The 27,534-nt window shown below is 39.1% G+C and overlaps 1 pseudogene across 1 annotated transcript; it reads left to right on the forward strand.

Annotated features, from left to right (window-relative positions):
* Positions 1–532: 532 nt before the first annotated feature.
* LOC308342123 (vomeronasal type-2 receptor 1-like) lies at positions 533–27,534 on the forward strand (annotated as a pseudogene). The gene is made up of 3 exons: positions 533–829; positions 3,519–4,385; positions 26,620–27,534. The product of its transcript is annotated as a vomeronasal type-2 receptor 1-like (transcript).

Consider the following 27,534-nt stretch of genomic DNA (forward strand, 5'->3'; position numbering starts at 1 on the left):
TATGTAGAAATTTTGTGTTTTGTTCTGATATACTTTTATAGTATTTTCATATTTTTACATAATTTTAATTATAATTAATGTCCAGGAGAAAACAAGAGAAACCTATAGGAGAGTAAGATGGGAAAGGAGAGTCATATGGCATCGAGGACTTCCAATGAATGGAAAAAATGTATTGCATGTAGTAGATGTACTGCATGTAGTAGAGGGAGCAGAGAGTATAAAGATATTTTTATGTAAAGACATAATCCACAGTTTGGGGAGATTAGATCATATGGAAAATATTCAGAGAAAGAAAATATGCAAAAGGGTGCTTCCTCACCCAAACCAGTCAACAGTGAATATGACACATCCCTGAACCCTTGAAGTTTGCAATATCGTTATGAAATATGAACATGGTCATGCCAGGGAGGTGCCTGCTCAGATTCTCACAAAATGCTCTCAGCATCACTCCCAGCTAAGGGTTGATCTCCCCCACCCCAAAGATCCACCCACTGTCAAAAGCCTACAAATCTGTTTCTTTTCCAGGTTTAACTTTTGGGGTTTCTGCTGGATGAAAACCATGATACACATAATCAAGGAGATTAAGAAGAGGGAGGACATTTTGCCCAGTGTCACTTTAGGCTATCAGTTTTTTGATACCTGTTCCATCACCTGCAAATCTGTGGAAGCAGCTTTGGTATTCCTTACAGGCCAGGAAGAAAACAAGTTCAACTTTAGGAACAGTACTGGAGCATTACCGGCAGGCATTATTGGAACAGATTGGATCATCCTCATCAGTCGCCTTGTCAAGAATTCTAGCGTTATATTATTTACCATAGTTAATACTCAGGTATGTCAGAATACCGTGCTGGGTGCTAGCTTGTGAAGAAACACAAGCTATGTTTGGCTTAATTGCGGTAGACAGTAAGGTGCTCAGGTGAGGCTGAGATGAGATGCAGAGACCAGCAGGGACCATGGTGAAACCGCTGCCCCTAATTTCTCTGTTCTGTCTAGGCTTAGCAAGTGTTACCTGATGCCTACCTGAAGGTAATTTCAGCCTCTTCTTTAAAAAAGAAAATTTATTTATTTAAGGGAGAGAGCACAGGTGAGATGGGGCAGGGAGTGGGGGTTGGGGTTGGAGGGGAAGAATCTCAAGCAGACTCCTCTCTGAGCTCCAAGCCCTGCAAGGGACTCAGTCTCAGGACCCTGAGATCATGACCTGAGCGGAAATTAAGAGTCAGAGGCTTGACTGACTGAGCCACCCAGGCCCCCATTTCAGGCTCCTCTTCATCCCTTAGGATTCTGCTTTAATTTTTGCCTTGAGGTTGTGAGTTACTAATTTGTACCTCTTGAGGCATGGCATTCTTAGCACTGGGTGAGGCACAGAGTAGGTGATGTAAAAATACTGAGTGGTTGGTTGGTTGGTTGGTTGGTGCTAGGTGCTATAAAGAACTCATTTTGTTTCTTGCCTATATTAAACCTTATTATTCATGACTCTTTGCTCCTTATACTAACATACTGAAATGAGCCTGTGGATTTCACAAGATAGCTAGAATTTTGGGATGCTAACATTATGGAATTTATGTTTTTTACTTAAAAAATATATACTTTTTACTTTAAGTTTTTACTTTAATTCCAGTTAGTTAATGTACAATGTTATATTAGGTCCAGGTATATGATATAGTAATTTAACAGTTCCATACATCACCCTGTGCTCATCACAACAAGCGCCCTCCTTAATCCCATCTTCTATTTCACACATCCTCCCACCCACCTCCCCTCTGGTGACCATCTGATAATTTTAAATTCAGAGACTTGGAACATGTTTCAACCTAAGAACAGAGGATATTAGGAAGAATGGATTATTAAGAAAATATAAATAAAATTCTATAAATATTTCTAAGGCTGGATCATTACAGTATAGTCCAGATTTATTAATGTGAATGATGATTAAGCTTATTTGTGTTACTAAAGTAATGGGAGAAATAGAAGTAATTGTAAAAAGTCGTCTTTACATCGTATTTCTTTTATAAAGCTTCAAATACAACCATAGGAGGAACAGGAAAATACTGAGAAACCAAGAGGAGGGGTTGGGTGACACAGCTGATGTCTTAGGCGTGGGCTTCGTGCAGCTCAGTTGAATGGTTCCTGTGAGCTCTGTCTTCCACCAAAAACCACCTGTGATCCAGATTGACTAGAAAACTCTGATTGATTTTCTCATTTAAATCCTTTCAAAGAAGGAAAAGAAATCCATACGACATTTTCACATTGGTTGTTTCACTTAATATATTGTTATTATTATAACATATATTAATATAATGTGTATATTATTCATTATAATACACTGAGTATATATTAGTTGTACTTAATGTACTTAACATATAGCTGTTCTACTCATGGGGAAACAGGTTCAGAGGGTTTAAGTAACTTGTCTACAGTCTTACACTAACTATGGAGCCAGAATTAAAAGTCAGGCATCTCTGCTTCCTAAATGACATTCTTTCCTATATATGACCTCCCTGATGTTGCTGCTAGTGAGTTTCCAAAGCAGAACGTAAACTTTAGCCAGTGGAGTAAGAATAGGACAAGTGGTAGAGAAAAGAGAAAATAGGAATATTTTGTCTCTTATAAAGGAATTGACAGTTTTGGGGACATGGAATTATAATATAGGAGACCCTATTAATGGTGATATATTAATAACAAGGAATGGGTTAGGGGAGAATTTAGCATATGTTCCTCATTGTAGAGTCAGGGAGACTGGGGGTACAGCATAGCAGAAATGCATATGAGGCTCGAGAATTCACAGTACTGATGAAAATACAAGAATCACTGGCAACTTTTAAATCTTTTCATTTTCTATACAAGCACCTATGAAATGAGTGCCACTTTGTTGGAGAATGCAGTTAGACCTGTGAGTTCAGTAGAGTTTCCTACCACCCTCCTCCAGTGAGTCTCAGGACCTAAACACTTAGCAGTCGTGGTGGAGAGAAAATAAGAAAGAGAAGAGAAAGAGGGAAAGGAGTGGTGGTGGTAAAACACATACACACAGTGAAGAGGGGCGGAGGAAAGGAGGGAGGGAGGAAGAGCAGGAGGGAACTGGCCTGGCAAGTAGACTGTGAGTCCTCTCTCTCCATCGTCCCCGTGGATGAGAAGCTAGAGCTGAGATAGCACCTGGATGGCTTTACTTCCACATCTAGTCTGGTGTGAACGTAGATGAAAGGGCAGAAGACCTCCTTTTCCATGCTGTCACCCCAGCTGTGAAAAGTGCTGCATTGAATGTCATCATCTTAATAATTAGCTCCTCAGACTCCCATGGAGTGGGGTGGGAAAAGGGTGCCTATGGAGGTGTATGTGTTCCCTCTAACAAACCCCACCCATGGGCCAGGGAGCAGACTACACGTCCTTTTGAGGAAGGATGTGAGAATGAAGGGAGAACAAATGTTAAGTCCCCTCCCTGTCCAATAAAAATGTTCAGAGATTGTTTGATATGCGATTTGGCTATTGCTTCCTAATAACTGCACAAATATTTTCAATTGTAGGTGGGTTTTGCCTCTACCAGCTCAATTCTTAGTAACAAACATCAGTCCTCATCTTATGTTTGCATAGTAGCTGGTGACAAGATCCAGTCGGATGTCATGGTACAACTCATCCAACATGTTGGGTGGACCTGGATAGCCATCATAGCAGCTGGTGATGATTATGGAAAATATGGAGTAAAAACTCTTAGGGAAAGAATGGAGAGTGCCAACCTCTGTATTGCATACTCTAAAATCATTCCCAAAGTCTGTTCAAATGAGAAAATGCAGAAAGCTGTTGATGCCATACAGAACTGCCAGAATTGTTGTGCTTTATGCATCTGATATTGACCCCAGTTTTTGCGTTGGAAATAGTTCACCATAACATAACAGACAGAATATGGATAGTGAGTGAAGCCTGGATTACTTCAGCCCTCATCACAAGGTCTGAATATTTCCCATATTTTGGTGGAATTATTGGATTTGCAATACCAAGAGCTGATATACCAGGATTAAAAGAATTTCTTTATGATGTACATCCTGGCAAGGAGCCAAGCGATGTCCTGATCATTGCATTCTATAAACCACTTTTAACTGTACTTGACCTAATAGCAGTGTTCCATACAACGTTGACCGTAAAGTAACTGTGACGAGAAAGGATGACAGATTACATGCCATGTCTGGTAAGTTCTGTACAGAGACAAAAAGTTGGAAGATCTTAAAAATACGTATCTGGATGTGTCTCAGCTGAGATTTAAAAAAAAAATGTCAAACAAGCGGTGTATTCTTGGCTTATGCCTTGGATGGTCTAACTAGATTCGAAGAAGGACATGGGCCATATATTCCTGGAAACATCTGTTCATATATATCTGACTTTGTGAGCCTAGGCAGGTAAGTTGTTGTTTAACTTCATGGTATAGTTTCACATTAAAAGAATTCATACTAATAAAACCTTTGACTTGCTTTTGTATTTAATAGATATGATTTACCACACACCTACCTAAAAGAATAGCTTGCTTATGTGACCTAAATGAGCATTTTTAAGTTCCCATTTGTTAATAGGGTTTTCTTATTGGGTTTGTTGTGAGTGAAAGTAAACCCCCTCAAAACATTACCTTGTGCAAAATAGTTTTTTTTTTTTTTCCCCTTCACTTAAGTGAAGTTGAGAGATTAGCATTCTAGAACTGAAAGATGGTTTAGGTCTCCGGATTCCTTCTACCTTCTTTTTAAAATTTTTTTTGAATTTTTTTACAAACACATAGTGTATTATAAGCCCCAGGGGTACAGGTCTTGAATCGCCAGGCCTACACACTTCACAGCACTCACCATATCACATACCCTCCCCAATGTCCACAACCCTACCACCCTCTCCCTACCCCCTGCCCCCGGTCACCCTCAGTTTGTTTTGTGACAGTAAGAGTCTCTTATGGTTTGTCTCCCTCCTGCTCCCATCTTGTTTCATTTATTATTTTCCTACCCCTCAAACCCCCCACGTTGCATCTCCACTTCCTCATATCAGGGAGATCATATGATAGTTGTCTTTCTCCGATTGACTTATTTCACTAAGCATAACACCCTCTAGTTCCATCCACGTCATTGCAAATGGCAAGATTTCATTTCTTTTGATGGCTGCATAGTATTCCATTGTATATATATACCACTTCTTCTTTATCCATTCATCTGCTGATGGACATCTAGGTTCTTTCCATAGTTTGGCTATTGTGGACATTGCTGCTATAAACATTTGGGAGCACGTGCCCCTTGGGAGCACGTGCCCCTTGGGATCACTACGTTTGTATCTTTAGGGTAAATACCCAGTAGTGCAATTGCTGGGTTGTAAGGTAGCTCTATTTTCAACTTTTTGAGGAACCTCCATGCTGTTTTCCAGAGTGGTTGTACTAGCTTGCATTCCCACCAACAGTGTAGGAGGGTTCTCCTCTCTCCGCATCCTCGCCAGCATCTGTCATTTCTTGACTTGTTAATTTTAGCCATTCTGACTGGTGTGAGGTGGTATCTCATTGTGGTTTTGATTTGTATTTCCCTGATGCCGAGTGATGTGGAGCACTTTTTCATGTGTCTGTTGGCCATCTGGATGTCTTCTTTGCAAAAATGTCTGTTCATGTCTTCTGCCCATTTCTTGATTGGATTATTTGTTCTTTGGGTGTTGAGTTTGCTAAGCTCTTTATAGATTTTGGATACTAGCCCTTTATCTGATACATCATTTGCAAATGTCTTCTCCCATTGTGTCAGTTGTCTTTTGGTTTTGTTAACTGTTTCCTTTGCTGTGCAAAAGCTTTTGATCTTGATGAAGTCCCAACAGTTCATTTTTGCCCTTGCTTCCCTTGCCTTTGGTGATGTTCCTAGGAAGACATTGCTGTGGCTGAGGTTGAAGAGGTTGCTGCCTGTGTTCTTCTCAAGGATTTTGATGGATTCCTTTCTCACTTTGAGGTCCTTCATCCGTTTTGAATCTATTTTCACATGTGGTGTGAGGAAATGGTCCAATTTCATTTTTCTCTATATGGCTATCCAATTTTCCCAACACCATTTTTTGAAGAGGTTGTCTTTTTTCTATTGAACATTCTTTCCTGCTTTATTGAAGAGTAGTTGACCATAGAGTTGTGGGTCTATTTCTGGGCTCTCTATTCTGTTCTCTATTCTTTTCCATTGAACTATGTGTCTGTTTTTGTGCCAGTACCATACTGTCTTGATGATGACAGCTTTGTAATAGAGCTTGAAGTCCAGAATTGTGATGCCACCAACTTGGTTTTCTTTTTCAGTATTCCTTTGACTATTCGAGGTCTTTTCTGGCTCCATATAAATTTTAGGATTATTTGTTCCATTTCTTTGAAAAAAATGGTTGGGATTTTGATAGGGATTGCATTAAATGTGTAGATTGCTTTGGGTAACATAGACATTTTCACAATATTTATTCTTCCAACCCATGAGCATGGAACATTTTTCCATTTCTTTGTGTCTTCCTCAATTTCTTTCATGAGTACTTTATAGTTTTCTGAGTATAGATTCTTTGCCTCTTTGGTTAGGTTTATTCCTAGGTATCTTATGGTTTGGGGTGCAATTGTAAATGAGATTGACTCCTTAATTTCTCTTTCTTCTGTCTTGTTGTTGGTGTAAAGAAATGAAACTGATTTCTGTGCATTGATTTTATATCCTGACACTTTACTGAATTCCTGTACAAGTTCTAGCAGATTTGGAGTCAGTCTTTTGGTTTTTCCACATATAGTATCATATCATCTGCAAAGAGTGATAGTTTGACTTCTTCTTTGCTGATTTGGATGCCTTTAATTTCTTTTTGTTGTCTGATTGCTGAGGCTAGGACTTCTAGTACTATGTTGAACAGCAGTGGTGATAATGGACATCCCTGCTGTGTTCCTGACCTTAGCAGAAAAGCTCTCAGTTTTTCTTCATTGAGAATGATATTTGCGGTGTGTTTTTCATAGATGGCTTTGATAATATTGAAGTATGTGCCCTCTATCCCTACACTTTGAAGAGTTTTGATCAGGAAGGGATGCTGTACTTTGTCAAATGCTTTTTCAGCATCTATTGAGAGTATCATATGGTTCTTGTTCTTTCTTTTATTAATGTATTGTATCACATTGATTGATTTGTGGATGTTGATCCAACCTTGGTGTAAATCCCACTTGGTTGTGGTGAATAATCCTTTTAATGTACTGTTGGATCCTATTGGTTAGTATTTCGGTGAGAATTTTTGCATCTGTGTTCATCAAGGATATTGGTCTGTAATTCTCTTTTTTAATGGGATCCTTATCTGGGTTTGGGATGAAGGTGATGCTGGCCTCATAAAATGAGTTTGGAAGTTTTCCTTCCATTTCTATTTTTTGGAACAGTTTCAGGAGGATAGGTATTAATTCTTTAAATGTTTAGTAGACATCCCCTGGGAAACCATCTGGACCTGGGCTCTTGTTTGTTAGGAGATTTTTGATGACTGCTTCAATCTCCTTACTGGTTATGGGTCTGTTCGGGTTTTCTATTTCTTCCTGGTTCAGTTTTGGTAGTTTTTACGTCTCTAGGAATGCATCCATTTCTTCCAGATTGTCAAATTTGCTGGTGCATAGTTGCTTATGATATGTTCTTATAATTGTTTGTATTTCTTTGGTGTTGGTTGTGATCTCTCCTCTTTCATTCATGATTTTATTTATTTGGGTCCTTTCTCTTTTCTTTTTGATAAATCTGGCCAGGGGTTTATCAATCTTATTAATTCTTTCAAAGAACCAGCTCCTAGTTTCACTGATTTGTTCTACTGTTCTTTTGGTTTCTATTTCATTGATTTCTGCTCTGATCTTTATGGTTTCTCTTCTCCTGCTGGGTTTAGGCTTTCTTTGCTGTTCTTTCTCCAGCTCCTTTAGGTGTAGGGTTAGGTTGTGTACTTGAGACCTTTCTTGTTTCTTGAGAAAGGCTTGTAGTTGGTCCGAAGGTTGTGGGTTATTGTTAAGCTGTTTAACATTAAGAAAGGCTTGTACCGCTATATATTTTCCTCTCAGGACTGCCTTTTCTGTGTCCCACAGATTTTGAACCGTTGTGTCTTCATTATCATTTGTTTCCATGAATTTTTTCAATTCTTCTTTAATTTCCTGGTTGACCCATTCATTCTTTAGAAGGATGCTGTTTAGTCTCCATGTATTTGGGTTCTTTCCAAATTTCCTCTTGTGATTGAGTTCTAGCTTCAGAGCATTGTGGTCTGAAAATATGCAGGGAATGCTCCCAATCTTTTGGTACCAGTTGAGACCTGATTTATGACCCAGGGTGTGATCTATTCTGGAGAATGTTCCATGTGCACTAGAGAAGAATGTATATTCTGTTGCTTTGGGATGGAATGTTCTGAATATATCTGATGTCCATCTGGTCCAGTGTGTCATTTAAGGCCTTTATTTCCTTGTTGACCTTTTGCTTGGATGATCTGTCCATTTCAGTGGGGGGGAGTGTTAAAGTCCCCTAGTATGATTTTATTATTGTCAATGTGTTTCTTTGATTTTGTTATTAATTGGTTTATATAGTTGGCTGCTCCCACATTAGGAGCATGGATATTTAAAATTGTTAGATCTTCTTGTTGGACAGACCCTTTGAGTATGATATAGTGTCCTTCCTCATCTCTTATTATAGTCTTTGGCTTAAAATCTAATTGATCTGATATAAGGATTGCCACCCCAGCTTTCTTTTGATGTCCATTAGCATGGTAAATTGTTTTCCACCCCCTCATTTTAAATCTAGAGGTGTCTTTGGGTCTAAAATGAGTTTCTTGTAGGCAGCATATTGATGGGTTTTGTTTTTTTATCCATTCTGATACCCGGTGTCTTTTGATTGGGGCATTTAGCCCATTAACATTCAGGGTAACTATGGAGAGATATGAATTTAGTGCCATTGTATTGCCTGTCAGGTGACTGTTACTGTATGTTGTCTCTGTTCCTTTCTGATCTACTACTTTCAGGCTCTCTCTTTGCTTAGAAGACCCCTTTCAATATTTCCTGTAGAGCTGGTTTGGTGTGTGCCAGTTCTTTCAGTTTTTGTTTGTCTTGGAAGCTTTTTATTTCTCCTTCTATTTTCAATGACAGCCTAGCTGGATATAGTATTCTTGGCTGCATGTTTTTCTCGTTTAGTGTTCTGAATATATCATGCCAGTTCTTTCTGGCCTGCCAGGTCTCTGTGGATAAGTCTGCTGCCAATCTAATATTTTTACCACTGTATGTTACAGACTTCTTGTCCCAGGCTGCTTTCAGTATTTTCTCTTTGGTTCCAGGACTTGTAAATTTTACTATTAGGTGACGGGGTGTGGACCTATTTTTATTGATTTTGAGGGGGGGTTCTCTGCACCTCCTGGATTTTGATGCTTGTTCCCTTTACCATATTAGGGAAATTCTCTACAATAATTCTCTCCAATATACCTTTTGCTCCCCTCTCTCTTTCTTCTTCTTCTGGAATCCCAATTATTCTAATGTTGTTTCATCTCATGGTATCACTTATCTCTCAAATTCTCCCCTCATGGTCCAGTAGTTGTTTGTCTCTCTTTTGCTCAGCTTCTTTATTCTCTGTCATTTGGTCTTCTATATCACTAATTCTTTCTTCTGCCTCATTTATCCTAGCAGTCAGAGCCTTCATTTTTGATTGCACCTCATTAATAGCTTTTTAAATTTCAACTTGGTTAGATTTTAGTTCTTTTATTTCTCCAGAAAGGGCTTTTATCTCTCCAGAGAGCATTTCTCTAATATCTTCCATGCCTTTTTTGAGCCCAGCTAGAACCTTGAGAATTGTCCTTCTGAACTCTAGATCTGACATATTACCCATGTCTGTATTGATTAGGTCCCTAGTCTTTGGTACTGCCTCTTGTTCATTTTTTTTGTGGTGTGTTTTCCCGCCTTGCCATTTTATCCAGATAAGAATATATGAAGGAGCAAATAAAATACTAAAAGGGTGGCAAAGACCCCAGGAAAATGTGCTTTAACCAAATCAGAAGAGACCCCAAATTGTGAGGGGGAGAAATGGGCAAAAAGAAGTTCAGAAAAAAAAATTTTAAAAAGAAAACAAATAAAGAAAAAATATAAAAAAGAAAAAAATATATTAGACTGGTGACTAGAACAGGGTCACCCACTTAATTTTGGGAGTATTTTGGTCTCTTAGAAGAAACTACCTCCAAAATTTTAAAGAATGAAAAACGTATATAAGTGTAAACACAATGAAGGGATGAAATATGACTATAAAGATGACAAAAAAATTTTTTTTTAATTTCTAAAAAAGGAGTTGATAAGGTAAGTTGGTTGGAGAGGAGAAGGGAGTTGAGGGAAATTGGAAGTAGAGGTGAACCATGAGAAACTATGGACTCTGAAAAACAACCTGAGGATTTTGAAGGGGCGTGGGATGGGAGGTTGGGGGAGCCAGGTGGTGGGTATTAAGCAGGGCACGTTTTGCATGGAGCACTGGGTGTGGTGCAAAAACATGAATACTGTTACACTGAAAAGAAAAAAAATAAATTAAAAAATTAGAAAAAAAGGTAAGTTGGTTGGGAGAATAAAGAAAAAGTAGGTGGAGAGAATTTGCTTGGGCTGGAGACTAGAACAAGCCCGGTGCTAGATTTAGGGTGTATTTTGATCTATTAGAAGTTGTACCCCAAATTTTTTAGAAGAAAAAACCCTATGTTTATACAAAAAATAAAGTTAGATACAATGAAGGATAAAATATGACTATAATAATGAAGTTTCAAAAAAGATTTTTTTAAAAAATGAAAGGTATTAAGATAAACTAGTTAAAAAACATTAAAGGAGGGAAGGGTAAAAATTAAAAAAATTTAGCAGAAGAAAAAAATAATAAAATAAAAAAATTAATTAACTTTGCAAGACTAAAGATTCATGGGGAGAAAGCCATGAATTCCATGCTTTGCTTTCTCCTCCTCTGGAATTCTGCTGTTCTCCTTGGTTGAATTTCTTGTTGATCTTCTGGTGGAGGGTCCTGTTGTAGTGATTCTCTAGTGTCTTAGCCCGAGGCGGAATTGCACCACCCTTACCAGGGGCCAGGCTAAGTAATCCCCTCGGGTTTGCTTTCGGGAGCTTTTGTTCCCTGAACACTTTCCTTCTGTAGAGTTCCAGAGGACAGGAATGAAAATGGTAGCCTCCCAATCTCTGGCTGGGAGGAACGGAGAGCTCGGGGCCCCACCCCTCAGTGCGCCCTCAGAGGAAAGCACTCAATCACTCCCGTCTCCCTGGCCTCTGGTTGCGCTCTGAGCTCACCCAGCCTGTGACCAAGCATCTCTGTCTCTGGGCCACAGCCCCACCTGGAGTCTCCAAACCCGCAGATCCCTGAGCTCCTCTGGGGGGGGGCTCCCCAGATCCTGTGGGGACCCCACTCACAGAGCAGTGGCCTGTGCCATGGATTATGGTTCAAGGTAATCCCGAGTTGAGAGCTCCCTCAAGAGCTTCCCCGCTCCAATAACCTGTGAGCTCTGGGACACTCAGACACCCCTGATCCTTCTGCATATTATAAAAGGAAGGAGATAAAAAGGCAGGTGACCTGGAGTGGCTGTATTCCAGGATGGATGGCGATTTTCAGAACACTTGGAATATTGATTTACTAAAGGCTTCAAGTTATATTAATCTTCCATGACAGTTAGGACAGGAATAATGACCCTTGTTTTCCAGACCAGGAAACTAGTGCTTATTCAGATATATGACTAGCCCAAGGTCATGATGTTTGAAAGAGCCAAAATATGATGTCAGATCATCATATATCATAATTCAGACTCTATCTGCCAAGTTGTTTGGCCTCTCTGGTTTGTGGAGGGACCCTTGTTCCATATATTATTCCCTTGGCTTAGAATCTCCTTGTCGCCTTTATTTGTCAGTCAAATTCCCACTAATTTTTTAAAACCAACCCAGATGGCTACTTCCTGGGGAAACCTCCTAAATTTTCCTAAGGCAGTTAGTTAGCTAACTCCCTCACCCATGCCTTTTCAACACTCTTTCCACAACAGCAACATAGTGGCACATTGAATTTTACTATTAGTACCTGTTTATTCATTTAGCCTTTCCACTGGACTGTGAGTTTTGCAAGGTAGGGAATGGATCTAGTTGATCTTCATATCTCTACCAGCTGACATGTAGGGAAGAGAATGATGGGGAGGTAGACTGGTACCTATACTTGGAAGATGCTAGGAGGTAAGTAGGAAGATCCTTTCTCCCCTAGATAAGGAGGTATTTGGAAATATTAGGAAAAATTAGGAAATATTTAGGAATATTAAGCATTGATTAGCCTAATCAATGCTTTTTGTTAGAAATGTATGAGCCACACAGGTAATTTAAAATTTTCTAGGGGTGCCTGGGTGGCTCAGTGGGTTAAAGCCTCTGCTTTTGGCTCAGGTCATGATCCCAGGACTCTGGGATGGAGTCCCCCATCAAGCTCCCTGCTCAGCGGGGAGTCTACTTCTCCCTCTCCCTCTCTCCCTCTGCCTGCCTCTCTGCCTACTTGTGCTCTGTATCCCTGTCAATAAATAAATAAATAAATAAATATTTAAAATTTTCTGGTAATTAAATTTAAAAATAAAGTGAAACAGATGAAATTAAATATCGTTGTTTTATTTGATCTGAAATGACATTTTAACATGTTGTCATAATCATGATAATATAAAATAAAATTATTAATGATGGTTTACATTTTTTAAACAAAGTCTTTGCAATCCAGGTGTATTTTATACTTATAGCTTATCTCGATTTGGCCAGCCACCTTTCAAGTTTCAATGGTCACATGTGGCTACAAGTTGTGTATTTGATAACAAAGGTATAGAGGAAAAGGAAAAAAAAATTCAATCACATGATAAGAGTTTTGAGATTATTTTCTACATAAACCCTGTTCTCCAGGCAATCAAATAGTTACAAATTGCTTTTTTATTTTTATTTTCTAGCTAATGTACTATTTGAAGACACTTAAGTTTACTACCAATAATAGAGAGAGAATAGAAATTGATGACAATGGAGATGTGACTGGGTACTATGATATTTGAAATTGGCAATTAGGTGATAATGGAGAGATTGCCTTTGTGAAGGTTGGAGAATATATATTCACAAACTGTAAATTTGAACTCATGTTGAAAAAGAATGTGACAATATTTCAGAGTACTGAATCATCAAAGGTTAGTTACTTTGATTCCTTATTTTTTTATATACACAGAAAATTTGTTTATGTACACAGAACTGTATTTCAGGCACTATAGAATATCAGATATCTGGAGTTAGCTATTCCAAGGCAATTTTTTCAATATAGTATATACTTTTCTAAATACAGATTCAGGTATTTTGTTTTGGAGATATTTTGGTATTTTTCTTGGACTATAGTTTTAAATATTAGTTTTATCATTTTGTTTTTCTTCTTAAAGTACCCCAATTAAAGGTTTTGACTTCTTTTGTCTGTCTTCTGCTTTATCTACTTACTCTTTGATCATTTTTGGCTTTTTCTTTATTTTATTCTTATTCTTTTCATTGTTTTCCTGACTTTATTCAATGCTTCTTATTAAATTTTCATTCAAATGTATTTGTTTTTGAATGCCTTGTAACTTTTATCTTAATTTTTGAAATGGCTTTATTTTTTCTTTAGTTTCTTTCCTGAGTAAAATAAATTTTTCTGTTTCTTCCAGTTTTATATTTATTATTTATTTTTTAAATGCCTGACTAACATATTTTTGCACATCTCCTAGTGTTTTTCTGAGAGTACTTAATTGTCATGCTGAAAAATTTTTTTTTTAAAGATTTTATTTATTTATTTGACAGAGAAAGAGACAGCAAGAGAGGGAACACAAGCAGGGGGAGTAGAGAGGGAAAAGCAGGCTTCCCACCATGCAAGGAGCCTGACATGGGGCTCAATCCCAGGACCTTGAGATCAAAGGCAAATGTTTAACCAGTGAGCCACCCAGGTGCCCCTGAAATATTTTTTTTTAATGCTATGTTACATTATTTTTCTGCATAATGGTTGTTGTATGTGTGTGTGTTGATGGGATCTGCAGCAATATTTTGATTTTCATTTTCTGTTTTCTTCTTGTAGGAAACTTACATCAAGGCACTTACACTGTAATATTTTTGTTCATAGATAGGGATGAGAGTTTCTGGTGTTTTACAAACCCCTATTGCAAGACTGCCTTCTTCTTTTAGTAGAGTGAAAAGTAGTAGTTAGTTTAAGAACACTTAATGTGTCTTTTGGTTTTGTGGTTCACTCTTGTTTCAGCAGGATTTTTTTTTTTAAGATTTTATTTATTTATTTGACAGACAGAGATCACAAGTAGGCAGAGAGGCAGGCAGAGAGAGTGGGGGAAGCAGGCTTCCTGCTGAGCAGAGAGCCTGATGCGGGGCTCTATCTCAGGACCCTGGGATCAGGACCTGAGCTGAAGACAGAGGCTTAACCCACTGAGACACCCAGGTGCCCCTCTGCAAGATTCTTAACTTTCCCCTCTTCTTTCTCATTCTACCTCATCTCAAAAAGACACCTCTCTCTCCATATACCATCTAGTCCCAGTGAAAGTGTGCTGTCCTGAGACTGGCCCCTGGAGTCCCACTTTGAAGACATTTCCCTAGAGCTGGTGCTGTCTCTCCATGGTTTGGGACCTGTTTTAACAAAGGGTGGGACATTTTCTTTCTAGGAATGATTTGCCAGCTCTCCATCAGCCTTTGGTTCTCAGTTCCCCCTTACTCTTTCCTGCATGGTTTGCCAAGTTTCTGTCCATTTTCCACATACCAGGGATGAGGGAGGAACTCTAGAGATGGCCTTGCTGTAATTTAATGGCTATTTCTCTGCATACAAGTACTTTGAAGTTCATCGTATTCTCAGGTTCTTTATGATGCTAAAATTGTGGGTCAAGTGTGGTTTTATTTACTTTTTTTCATTTTTTAAATTTGCATGGTCTTTTTGAGAGGATGTGTGGAGAGATTTGCTGTTTAGCAGCTGCCATTATCCTGGGGCAACCCAGAAGTCCTTCTTTCCCTTTCTGATGGTAATTCTAGAGGGACTTCATTTCTTCCTCCACTTTTCTTATGTGTTCTCAGGGGCAAAGAATGATAGAGAGAATTTATAAATTCATAATATAATTTGGAGTAGGGAACACTAGCTACCAGTATAGTATATGTGTGGGTGCACATAGATGTCCACAAGCTTTGATGTATCATTCAAGAAATCTTTTGTAGGAGAGAAGAATGTTTCATAAGTCTCAAAATTCTTTCCAAAATACTGTTTTCAAGATTTTCTGAGAGGTAGGAGAATTAAGGTTTGAGGATTAAATACATCCTCTTTGGATGTAAACTACTTAACCTACATAAAAAAAAAAACCCTATTATTTTCCTTATTATTAATATTTATTGAGAAAGAATTATTGTTACTTATTTTACTTATTATTATAATTTTCATTCCTCCTCCTTCTATAGCAACAGGAGGGCTTTGATACGCAAGACTTAGAAGTGGCTGGTGAGCTAGAGACTGGGTCCCTTGGGTGTGACATAAAGGCAACACCTGGAGAAGAATTGGAGGAAGTTGAGGGGAAACCTCATCACTTACCAGAAGTCATGAAGGAACCCCGTTACTTCCCAGACAACTGAACTTTTTACCCTTAATGAGATATTAGTTCTAGGAGAGTAGGACTCAAGGGCCTTTGATACTCTAGTTCATTGGTTACTACAGGTCACAGTAAAATGATAGGACAGGTGGAAAAGCGCTGGCAATTTAATCTTCAGTGTGGATCTCAGAATGAAGGGACCAGCAGGAGCCAGGATGCTGAATGTGGGCATAGGTGCGGCCAGGGGTTTTCTTTGCTGCCCCAGACTTTTTTTTAGGGTGGGGTGTGGGGTCTGTTTTCATCTTGATTTTTATTCATGTATCTTTTCTCTTCCTGGGTGGCCTTTTAGACCTGAGATCTGAGATCACAAAACAGTCTTCCAAATCCTGCTGGAAAAAGATCTAAGAATAAATGACAAGGAAATTAAGATTGCTGAGCTCCTATGCTGTGCCAGACACCATGAAGATCTTTTTTTAATCTCTCTTTTCATCTCTCTCTCTCTTCTTCTTCTTCTTCTTTTTTTTTTTTTTTTGACTCTCTGCTTTCTATGGGCAGCAGTAAACTTATATAAATTAATGCATACTCACAAAAGCATACACACAGACACCCCATTTCCTCCCTTTCCTGGCCCATCCTTAGGCAGCACTCAGACACACTATGATAGGATATGAAAATACAAGCTACCGTCTTTGCCACTGTAGGGGCACAGCTCTCTTCTGCATTTTATTTCTTTGACCCAATTGGTAGCCCCTATTCACATGTAGCATTTAAAATGTAAATTAATTGGGGCGCCTGGGTGGCTCAGTGGGTTAAGCCTCTGCCTTTGGCTCAGGTCCTGATCTCAGGGTCCTGGGATTGAGCCCCACATCGGGCTCTCTGCTCAGCAGGGAGCCTGCTTCCCCCTCTCTCTCTGCCTGCCTCTCTGCCTACTTGTGATCTCTGTCTGTCAAATAGATAAATAAAAATCTTTAAAAAATAAAAAAATAAAATGTAAATTAATTAAAATTAAATAAAATTTAAAATCAGTTCCTTAGTGGTACTGGCCACATTTCAAGCTTTCCACAGCCACCTGTGGCCAGGAGCACTATAATGGATACATAATGCTTCTATCATTGAAGAAAGACAGAGCTGCCCTAGGCCTAGAGTATAAACTATCTTCTGTGGTCTAGAACTCTCTCCCTGAATGGGGCCTGAGACTTTTCACTTTGTATTCCTACTGTTAGGCACATAGTAGGTATTCAATATAATATTTTGCATGAAAAGAGAGAGAGAGATGTTACTGCTTATATAGACAAGGTTCATAGAATGCTCGTTCTACCAAAAATTGATGGAAGAATAGTAAAATGTCATAGTAGATTTGTATTTTAATAATGTTTCATTAGAGCATAATAATTTTATCTTCTTTATTAAAATTGGGGATATATTTATATAATGAAGTCAGCTCAAATGAATTAGATACAAATTTACTAAGCATATACTATGAGCCCACCTCTTGTTAAGCCCTGCAAAAAACCACTGCCCTGAATTCTAGTCCAAGATGGTGACATAGGAAGACCCTGAACTCACCTCTTCCATGGACACACCAAATCTACACCTGTTCATAGAGCATTTCCTCCTGAAGAACAGAACAGCTTATGCACAACAAAAATAGAGAAATCTCTCTGAGAATGATAATAGAAATGGAGACATGGTAAAAAGGGAACCCCCACCCCCTGACCTGGGAACTGCAGGGGGCAGAGATAAAATATTATCTGAGATGACCTTGAGTAGATTTGTCTGCCCTGGGGCACAGAAAGAAAGGCCCAGATTTAAAAGAGCAAATAGAATAAGAAGGGAATAGCCCTTGGACCTTGTCAAACAGGGAGGGAGCTGTTGGGACATTCTCTGGGTTGGAGGGGGCGCGAGAGTGCCTGGGTTTATGTTTCTCCTCCACCTTGACAGTGGATGGGAAAAGGGTCTGTGCACTCTACTGGCCTGCTGTCTCAGTGTTTCCTGGATGCCTAGCCCAAACTAGCTCCAGCCATCCCCCCAAGGAGTTCACAGGGCGGTGTACACTGGACCATCCCTTGTCAGTGCCCACCACAGCTCCAGCTGACAATTTAATCTTCAGTGTGGATCTCAGAATAAAGGGACCAGCAGGATCCAGGATGCTGGCCATGCAATGTCAGCTCCAGATGGCTTGTGAGGGCACCCTTGGTACAGAGTGCTCTGGGACTCCCTGGCTATGACTGCCTTAGCTCCAGCTCTCCTGCCAAAATGCCCCCTGTGCAGAGCACCTTGGGAACACTTAGCTCGTACTTGCCTCTGTTCTAGTCACCTCACCAGGCACCCCCTGCATGGAGCAACCTGGGACCTCCCAGTCCCCACACCATTGGTTCCAGTTACCCCACCAGGGCAACCCCTGTGCCAAGCACCCCAGGGCACCCTGGTTTATACCCACTCCAGCTTCAGCTGTCCTGCCAGGGTAACATCTGTGCAGAGAGCTCAGCAGCCTCCCACTTTGCATTCACTTCAACTTAAGGTGTCTCCCTCTCTATGGAGAGCCACAGGGCCATCCCAGCTTGTGTCCATTTCAGCTGTGGCCATTTCACCAGGGCAGCTCTGGCACAGAGTGTCTTGGAACCCCCAGCTCACACAGCTCCAGCCCACAAACCAAGGTCACCAGGCACAGTCTACACAGGTGGCAACCATTGTAAGGCCATTCCTTCAAATGGTCTTACAATGCAGGAGAAGTCATTGTTCCATCTAATTTATAGAAACAAACATAGAAAGTCAAGCAAAATGGAGAGACAGGAATATGTTCCAAATGAAAGAATAAGAGAAAACCTCAGAAAAAGAACTACATGAAAGGGAGATAAGCAATATACCTGATGAAGAGTTTAAAGTAATGATCATGAGGATGCTCATGGAACCAGGGAGAAAAGTGGAAGAACTCAGTGAGAGCTTCAACAAAGAGATAGAAAATGTAAAAAAGAACCAATCAGAATTGAGTACAATAACTGAAATGAAAAATACACTAGAGGGAATCAATAGCAGATTAGCAGATGCAGAAGACAGATCAGACATCTGGGAGACAGGATAATAGAGAGTACCCAAGCAGAACAGAAAGAAGAAAATAAGAATTTTTTTAAAAAATGAGATTCGGTGAAGAGATCGCTTGCAAAAATCAACAAAATATTAGCAAACCACAGTTGACAATACATTAAAAGGATCATTCACTACAATCAAGTAGGATTTATTCTGGGGATGCAAGAATGGTTCAGTAGTCCCAAATCAGCCAACATGATATAACACAACAACAAAATGAAGGATAAAAATCATATGATCATCTCAATGGATGCAGAAATAGAATTTACAAAATTCAACATTCATTGTGATAAAAGCTCTTAAAAAAGTGGGTTTAGGGGCGCCTGGGTGGCTCAGTGGGTTAAAGCCTCTGCCTTCGGCTCGGGTCATGATCCCAGAGTCCTGGGATCGAGCCCCGCATCGGGCTCTCCGCTCAGCGGGGAGCCTGCTTCCTCCTCTCTCTCTCTGCCTGCCTCTCTGCCTACTTGTGATCTCTCTCTCTCTGTCAAATAAAATAAAATCTTTTTTTAAAAAAAGTGGGTTTAGAGGGAACATTCCTCAATATAATAAAGGCTTTATATGAAAAACCACAGTAAACATCATACTCCATGGTAAATAACTGAGAGCTTTTCCTCCAAGATCAGAAACAAGGCAAGGATGTCCACTCTCACTGCTTTTATGCAACATAGTACTGGAAATTCTAGACACAACAATCAGAAAAGAAAAAGAAATAAATGTCATCCAAACCGGTAAGAAGTTAAGCTGTTATCATTTGCAGATGCTATGATACTAACTACAGAAGACCCTGAGGAATTAAAAAAAAAACTATTAGAACTAATAAAGAATTTGGTAAAGTTTCAGAATACAAAATTAATACACAAACATTGGTTGTGTTTCTGTATATTAATCACAAAGCAGAAAGAGAATTAGCAGAATGTAGCAGAAAGAGAAAGAGAAGACAGTCCCATTTACAATTGCACCAAAGAAAATTAAATATCTAGGAATAAACTTAACCAAGGAGGTAAAAGACCTGTATTCTGAAAACTATAAAACATTGTTGAAAAAAGTTGAAGACAACACAAACAAATGGAAAGATTCAAAGCAATCCCTACAAAGTACCAGCAACTTTTTTCTTAGAACTAAAACAAGTAATGCTAAAATTTATATGCAACCACAAAAGACCCTAGATAGCCAAAGCATTCTTGAGAAAGAAGAATAAAGCTGGAGGTATTACAATTCCAGATTTTAAGATACACTACAGAGCTGTAGTAATCAAAACAGTATGGTATTGGCACAAAAACAGACACAAAGATTCAGTGGAACAGAATGGAGAGCCCAGAAATAAATCCACACTTACATGATCAATTAATCTATGACAAAGGAGGAAAGAATATACAATGGAGAAAAGACTGTCTCTTCAATAAGTGGTACGAGGAAAAATGAACTGCTACATGCAAAAGAATGAAACCAGAACATTTACTTATGCCATACACAAAAATAAATTCCAAATGGATTAAAGACTAAATATGAGTCCTGAAGCCATAAAACCCCTAGAAGAAAACATAGGCAGTAATTTCTTTGACATTGGTCTTAGCAAGATTTTGCTAGATATGTTTCCTCAGACAAGGGAAAGGAAAGCAAAAATAAACTATTTGGATTACATCAAAGTAGAAAACTTTTGCACAAGAAAGGAGCCCATCAACAAAATGAAAAGGCAACTGACTGAATGGGGGAAGATATAGCAAAGGACATATCTGATAAGGGATTAATAACCAAAATATATAAAGAATTTATACAGCTTAACACCAAAAAACAAATAATCCAACTAAAAAATGGGCCAAGGACCTAAATAGACATTCTTTTTTCAAAAAAGATATACAGATGGCAAACAAACACATGAAAAGATGCTCAACATCACTCATCATGGAAATGCAAATGAAATCTGCAATGCGATATTACCTCATACCTGTCAGAATGGCTAGAATCAAAAGGATAAGTAATAACAAATGTTGGTGAGGCTGTCGAGAAAAAAGAATCCTCGTGCACTGTTGGTGAGAAAGTAAATTGGTGCAGCCACTGTGGGAAACAGTATGGAATTTCTTTAAAAAATTAAAAATAGAAATGCCATATGACCCAATAATTCAACTACTGGGTATTTACCTAAAGAAAACAAAAACATTAGTTCATAAAGATGTATGCGCCTGTATATTTATTGCAAAATTATTTTAAAAAATTTTTTATTGCAACATTATTTATGATAGCTAAGATATGGAAACAACCCAGGTGTCCATCCACAGATGAAAGGATAAAGAATACCGATGTGTATATGTAAATAATGGGGTATTACTCAGCCATAAAAAGGAATGACATCTTGCCATTTACAATCACATAAATGGACCTAGAGGGTATTATGCTGGGTGAAATAAGTCAGAGAGAGAAAGACAAATACTGTATGATTTCACTTATATGTAGAATCTAAAAAACAACATAAACAAACAGCAGAAATAGAAATAGAACAAACTGATGGTTGCCAGAGGGAATGGGGGTGTGAGAATGGACAAAATGGGTGAAGAGGAATGGGAGGTACAGGCTTCCAGCTATGGAATGAATAAGTCATGGGCTGAAAGGTCCAGCACAGGGAATCTAGTCAATGGTCTGTAATAGTGTTGTATGGTGACAGATGGTGGCTTCAATTGTGGCTGGCATAGGGTAACATACAGACTGTGGAATCACTATGTTGTACCTCTGAAACTAATGTCACATTGTTTGTCAACTATACTTAAAAAAAAAAGAATGCAGGAGCCAAGCAGAAGTTTCCCCTGGTCAAAATTTGGACAACTTGAGCATCAATAAGGAAAATAAAGGCAATAAAAGAAAACATATTTTTAAATCCATAAGTTTGTAATGTTATTCTCCTCCTTCCAAAATTAACCAGCTTTGGAGGATTCTTTGGAACCAACCTGTTATTTCACAAACTATAAAATAAAGGGAAAGAAATAACACACACACACACACACACACACACACACACACACAGAACTCTGCTTCAGAGCACTTACAATGTAATTAGTTAATTAATTGGGCCAATATTTATTGAGCACAATATTACAGATGCTAGATACTCTCCTAGGAACTGGGGATATGTCACTATACAAAACAGAACAAATCCCTGACTAATGGAGCTAACATTTCAGTGGGAAGAAATGGACAATATACAAGACAAATAGACAAATTATGTTATCTTAAAGGGTGATAGTGCTGGAGGGAAAAAAGTAGTAGAGCCTGAAATAGGGAGTGATGGGGGGAGTTGTAACTTCACATAATGTGGTCAGGGAAGGCCTCACTGGGGTGACATTTGAACAGAAAGGGAAGTGAATCCTTGCATCATCTGGGGGAGGAGCATTCCAGGCAGAGGGACTGGCGGTTTCTGAGTCCTGAGACAGGGGCCTGCTTGGCCTTGTGGAGGAACAGCAAAGAGGTCAGTGTGGCTAGACTGAGTGAGGGAGTAGGAGAGTGGTGGGAGAGGAGTGAAGAGAGGTGAGAGAGGGTAGATCACATAGGGCCTCACTGGCTATTTAAGGACTTAGTCTTTTACACTGAGTGAAAAGTGGAGCCACGGAAGAGTCTTGAGGGAGGAGAGTAATGGTCTGATTTAGGATTTAAAGGATCATCTCTTACGGTGCCAGGGTGGCTCAGTTGGTTAAGTGACCTACTCTTGATTTTGGCTCAGGTCATGATCTCAAGGTTGTGAAACTGAGTCCTACACTAGTCTCTGCACTCAGCTTGGAATCTGCTTGAGATTCTCCTCTCTCCCTCTGCCTCTGCTACTCCTCTGGCTTGTGCTATCTCTTTCTCTATGAATGAATGAGAAAATGAATGAATGAATGAATGAATAAAATCTTTAAAGGATCATTTGTCTGCCATGCTGCAAATAAACTGAAGCTGGGGTGGGGGACAAGAGTAGAAAAAGGGAAACCAATTAGAAGACCAATAAAATAATCCAAAATAATTCGGGTGCTTGAGCCAAGATAGATGTGATGGAAGTGGCACATAATAGTCAGGTTCTGGATATCTTACAGTAAGAGGCCAGTGGATTTGCTGAAGGACTGGACTTGGAAGTGTCCTGCCTCAAATAATTACTGGGCAGTATAAGGCATGATTTAATTCGTGATGGCAAACTGAGTCTGGAGGTTGGTGAGCAGATGGGCCTTAGTGAAGGAGAGGGAATATACAGGCAAGTAATGCAAGATAAGGTTGGAGGTTATGGATGAGAATGGTGGTATCAGTGACAGAAATGGGGAATTTGGGAGAAGGAATAGGCTTAATAAGGATAGCTTTGGACATGTTGAGTTTGAGATGATGGTGGTAACTCAAAGTAGGGACATACTAGAAGTTTAGAATATGGAATTAGAGTAGGTGGGACAGGATGGTAGAGATCAAGATTTGGGAGTTCTTAACACCGCTGCTGGTCAAAGACAAAGAGTGAATGAGCTACTTTATATCAAGAGATAAAAACAGAAGATTAAGGACCAAACCTAAGAAAACGCCCACAGTGAGGAGGAAGGTGGAAGATGTAGAACCAATAAAACAAATAAAAGACCCAATGGAAGACAAGGGGTCCTGCATTTCAAGAAGGGGTTGATCAAGAGTACCAAATAGTGAAGAAATACAAAAGAGAATGTAGCTAGAGGAAAAGCTAGCCGACACGGCAGGAAACATTTTAGTGAGGTGAGTGAGTTAGAAACTAGATTACTGGCATTGAGAAGGGAAGGGGTACCAGGAAATGGAACAAAGAGGCATCAGCTCATTGTTTATGATGATTTTCAAAGAAGGATATATGGAGAGCTCCTTTCAGAAGACTGGGTCAGGAGAAAGGAAATCCAATTCATCCTGTGGTCATGCACACACCTTATAAGAGGCCTATTTACTGTGTGAAGCAATACAAATACACACTTCAGTAATGTTACATGCCATAACTAATCTCAGAGATTTCTAATATTTTTCATTGTTTTCTAATTCAGATTTAACCTATAAAACTCAATATAGGAAAATTCTGATTTCTAAAACAAATATAAATGTGATTATTCACTTTCCAAAATAAATATTTCCTTAATGGAAACTACATTTTATCTCCTCTTTATTTTTTTTTTATTTTTTTTAACTTTTTTTTTTTAAGATTTTATTTATTTATTTGACAGAGAGAGAGATCACAAGTACACAGAGAGGCAGGCAGAGAGAGAGGGGGAAGCGGGCTCCCCGCTGAGCAGAGAGCCCGATGCGGGGCTCGATCCCAGGACCCTGAGATCATGACCCGAGCCAAAGGCAGAGGCTTTAACCCACTGAGCCACCCAGGCGCCCCCATATCTCCTCTTTAAATAGGAAGCTCTTCATTTCCATTAAGATATAAACTGATTAACAAACACTGCATTTGTACTGGGTTCCAAAGTGCACATCCTGTAGAATGTAAAGGGAGACTTGTTTTTACCATTGAGCTCTCGAAACTCTTTTTTTGTGAGAAAATATTCCAGTATTATGCCTTGTCCACATTTCCTTTTTGTCTTTTTATTTTTTCCCGTGGAAAAGATCTTTTATTTTTCTTTTCTGCTGACCCTTTATGACACTTCTTTGACTTTCAGACTATGTTGGGATGACCTTGTGAGAAAAAAATCTTTTTTAGGCTCTCAAGACAACTCTTGGGGTCACTGGTCCCCCACAAGCAGAAACAGATTTGTCAAATTCTGTTTGCCATGTATCATGCCCAGAGTATCATGGGCGTGGAGGCTGATCTGAGGCTCCCAAATTAGAAAGACTTAACATAAAGATGAGCTCTGAATTTCTAGAATCAACCACAAGACTGATTTTCAGCAAAATTCCTCTTTAAGCTCTCCAGGTGTCATTCATTCTCTTTGTTATCTTTGTCCAGCTATACTGGGTTTCCTGAGATATCACAAAACCCATAGAAATCCAGATGTGAACTCTCTCAGCCTTCTTTTTTCTTTTTTCTTTTTCTTTTTCTTTTTTTTTGTGGAGACAAAGACTTTGTTATATGCATTGTTTTTGTCTTTGCTAGCTTCCCCATTTGGTGTGTACTGATCTATGTCATCCTGGGACCCGGGAGGGAATGCGTCAGAGGAACCGATATGTCGCTTTGACATCTCATGTGCTGATGGCCACGTTTCATGATAACCAGGTAGAGATGGTCATATTTTCCATTGATATTTGAATGCATTTAGAATAAGCATGCTCTGGTGAAGAGGGCTTTGGGAGCCATCTTTATAAATAAGTGTGAACAACTTATAACAAAAATCATTATAATCCATCAAACCGTTAAATATTCTGTGCAGTGTGAAAAAAACCATAATACTGGGTTTTAGTTCTAAAGCTGCTATAGTTTGGAAAAGGATTTGTGTCTGTGAATTTAAGAGAAAAAAATTTTAAAAAATGAAATGTGAAATGGGAATAAATGGATTCATAAAACTTTCTAAATTTCTAAAACAGATTATGCATTAATTATATAAAAACTAGTGAATAATTGGAAAAATAAGTGAATTACAGTTCTATGTTCTACTGTATTATTTCTCATTTGGAACTATAAAATCAAGAATTCTATCCCCAAAGACAATGGACTTAAGGCCTTAATTGCTTCAGGTTTGCAGGATGCATTTTACAGATGAATTCCATAAAAACTACTCTATGACTTCTTTTCCACAACTTGCTGAATTGTTGCTCTTCATGACCAGGATTTTAGTAGGTTTTGGTTTACTTAGCCTTTTGAAGCGTGTTGAATCAGGTGTACTTTTATTTCTGCTTATCTCTATCTTTAAAGACTATACAAGTTGTCCTTGTCCTTTACCTAAAAGCCTTCAATAACAATTTATTTCAAGAAGAATTTTCCCCAAATGGAAAATAGGTAATCTGAGCACCTCCCTGAACCCCACGTGACCCAGTGTCTGCACTGAGTTATGTCAAGAGAAGTCCAGTCTGGCGGTCTGAAGTGATTAAAAGGGAATTCCAATCTTTACCTGCACCTTTCAGAGAACATTAAAGAGATCCACTTGGTAATTTACCATGAATACATCTCAAATCACTTTTTCTTATGTTGTAATAGTCTCCTTTGGAGACTCTGACCATCTGAAGGCTCCCAACTTTTTCTCAACTTTAGTCAACATGGTTGTTAATTTTGTTTCCCTTCTTATTCTCAGTCCTTCTCTCACTATTCTCTGGAATCTGCATCTGGAGGTTGGGGAGGAGAAAGCCCAGGGAGCAAAGACAAAATTCCCCTCAGTAGGTGGCAGTAATGTTGAAAGGAAGGTTGAAAACATTTGTATTTTGGGTGCTTGGCTGGCTCAGTCAGTTAAGTATCTGTCTTCTGCTCAGGTCATGATTCCAGGGTCCTGGGATGGAAGCCCTGCATCAGGCTCCCTGCTCAGCAGGGAGTTTGCTTCTCCCTCTACCCCTCTGCACAGCTTGTGATCTCTCTCTCACATACTCTCTCTCTTTTGCTCTCAAATAAATAAAAATCTTTTAAAAATTTGTATTTTAATCAACCTTATCACAATCCTCTTGATTGTTTCACCTTAGTAGCTTTAATTTTCTCATACATGGGAAACCATCTGTGGATTGTTCTCTGGTTTATGAGGATACAGACCTCCCTTCTCAGTTGGATAATTGGAAGAGAAAGAGGCATCTTACTGGAAAAGGCCCATACAGAATAGGGGGAAACCAAGAAGGCAGACTGAATTCCCACAACTGAAAACAATTCTCAATCTGTAATATTAGTTGAACACTCTAAGACCATTGTATTGCTGCTTTTTCTTTTTTTTCTTTTGTCTTTTGATATTATATATTCTGTATAAAGGAATCTCAATGATTCCTACACTAGGTCTTTGGCTGCTCTGAGCTATTCACAGCTGAAGGGGACAATTGATTTTTCTTGCAGTCAGTCCTCTGTTCTTTGTTCATTAGGTCAAAAGGGAGTGTGAACAACGTGGTTGTTTTTGACTATTGATCAAATGCACAAAAGAGCGAGTGTGTGCTGAAAAAGGTGGAATTCCTTGCTTACGTTGAGACCCTGGGATTCATGCTTGTTATTCTGTCTTTGGGGTGCTTGTGGTCTTGGCAGTCACAATTGTGTACATGATATACAGGCATACTCTGCTCATGAACGCCTATGACCGGGAGCTGAGCTTTCTCATTCAGTTTTCTCTTGTCATCATACTGCTGTCTTCCATGCTTTTCACTGGCAAGCCATACAACAGGTTCTGCGTGACCTGCCAAGTCACTTCGGCAATGGGTTTTTCTCTTTGCCAGTCTTGCATTCTTGGAAAGACTATTTCACTGTTTTTAGCCTACCGAATTTCTAAATCCAAAACCTGACTTATATCCATCCACTCCCTTTATCGAAAAATCATTGTGCTGATCTCTGTTCTAGTTGAGATTGGCATATGCACAGCCTACTTAGTATTGGAGCCCCCAAGATTGTACAAGAACATGGAATGTAATGAAGGTGCTATAAAGTTTTTGTGCTCTATGGTTGGAATCAATGTCTTCCTGGCCTTGCTATGCTTTCTAACAACTTTTGTTGCTTGCCAATTGCCGGATAATTACTACGAAGGAAAATGCATCACATTTGGAATGCTGGTCTTTTTCATTGTCTGGATCTCTTTTGTCCCTGCTTACTTGATCACCAAAGGCAAGTTCAAAGTAGCTGTGGAAATATTTGCAATCTTGGCATCCAGCTATAGTTTGTTGGGTTGTATATTTGCTCCCAAGTGTTTCATTATTTTGTTGAGGGCAGGAAGGAACACTGATGAAATTGTTGGTGGGAGTGTCCCCACCATAGATAAGGGCATCCAACTGACTTCAGCCTCTGTGAGCAGTAAGCTTAATAATTCCACAGCATCAAATGTTCTGGATGACTAG

Source organism: Martes martes, assembly GCF_963455335.1.
Source record: "Martes martes genome assembly, chromosome: 1".
In the NCBI taxonomy this organism is placed as follows: Eukaryota; Metazoa; Chordata; class Mammalia; order Carnivora; family Mustelidae; genus Martes; species Martes martes.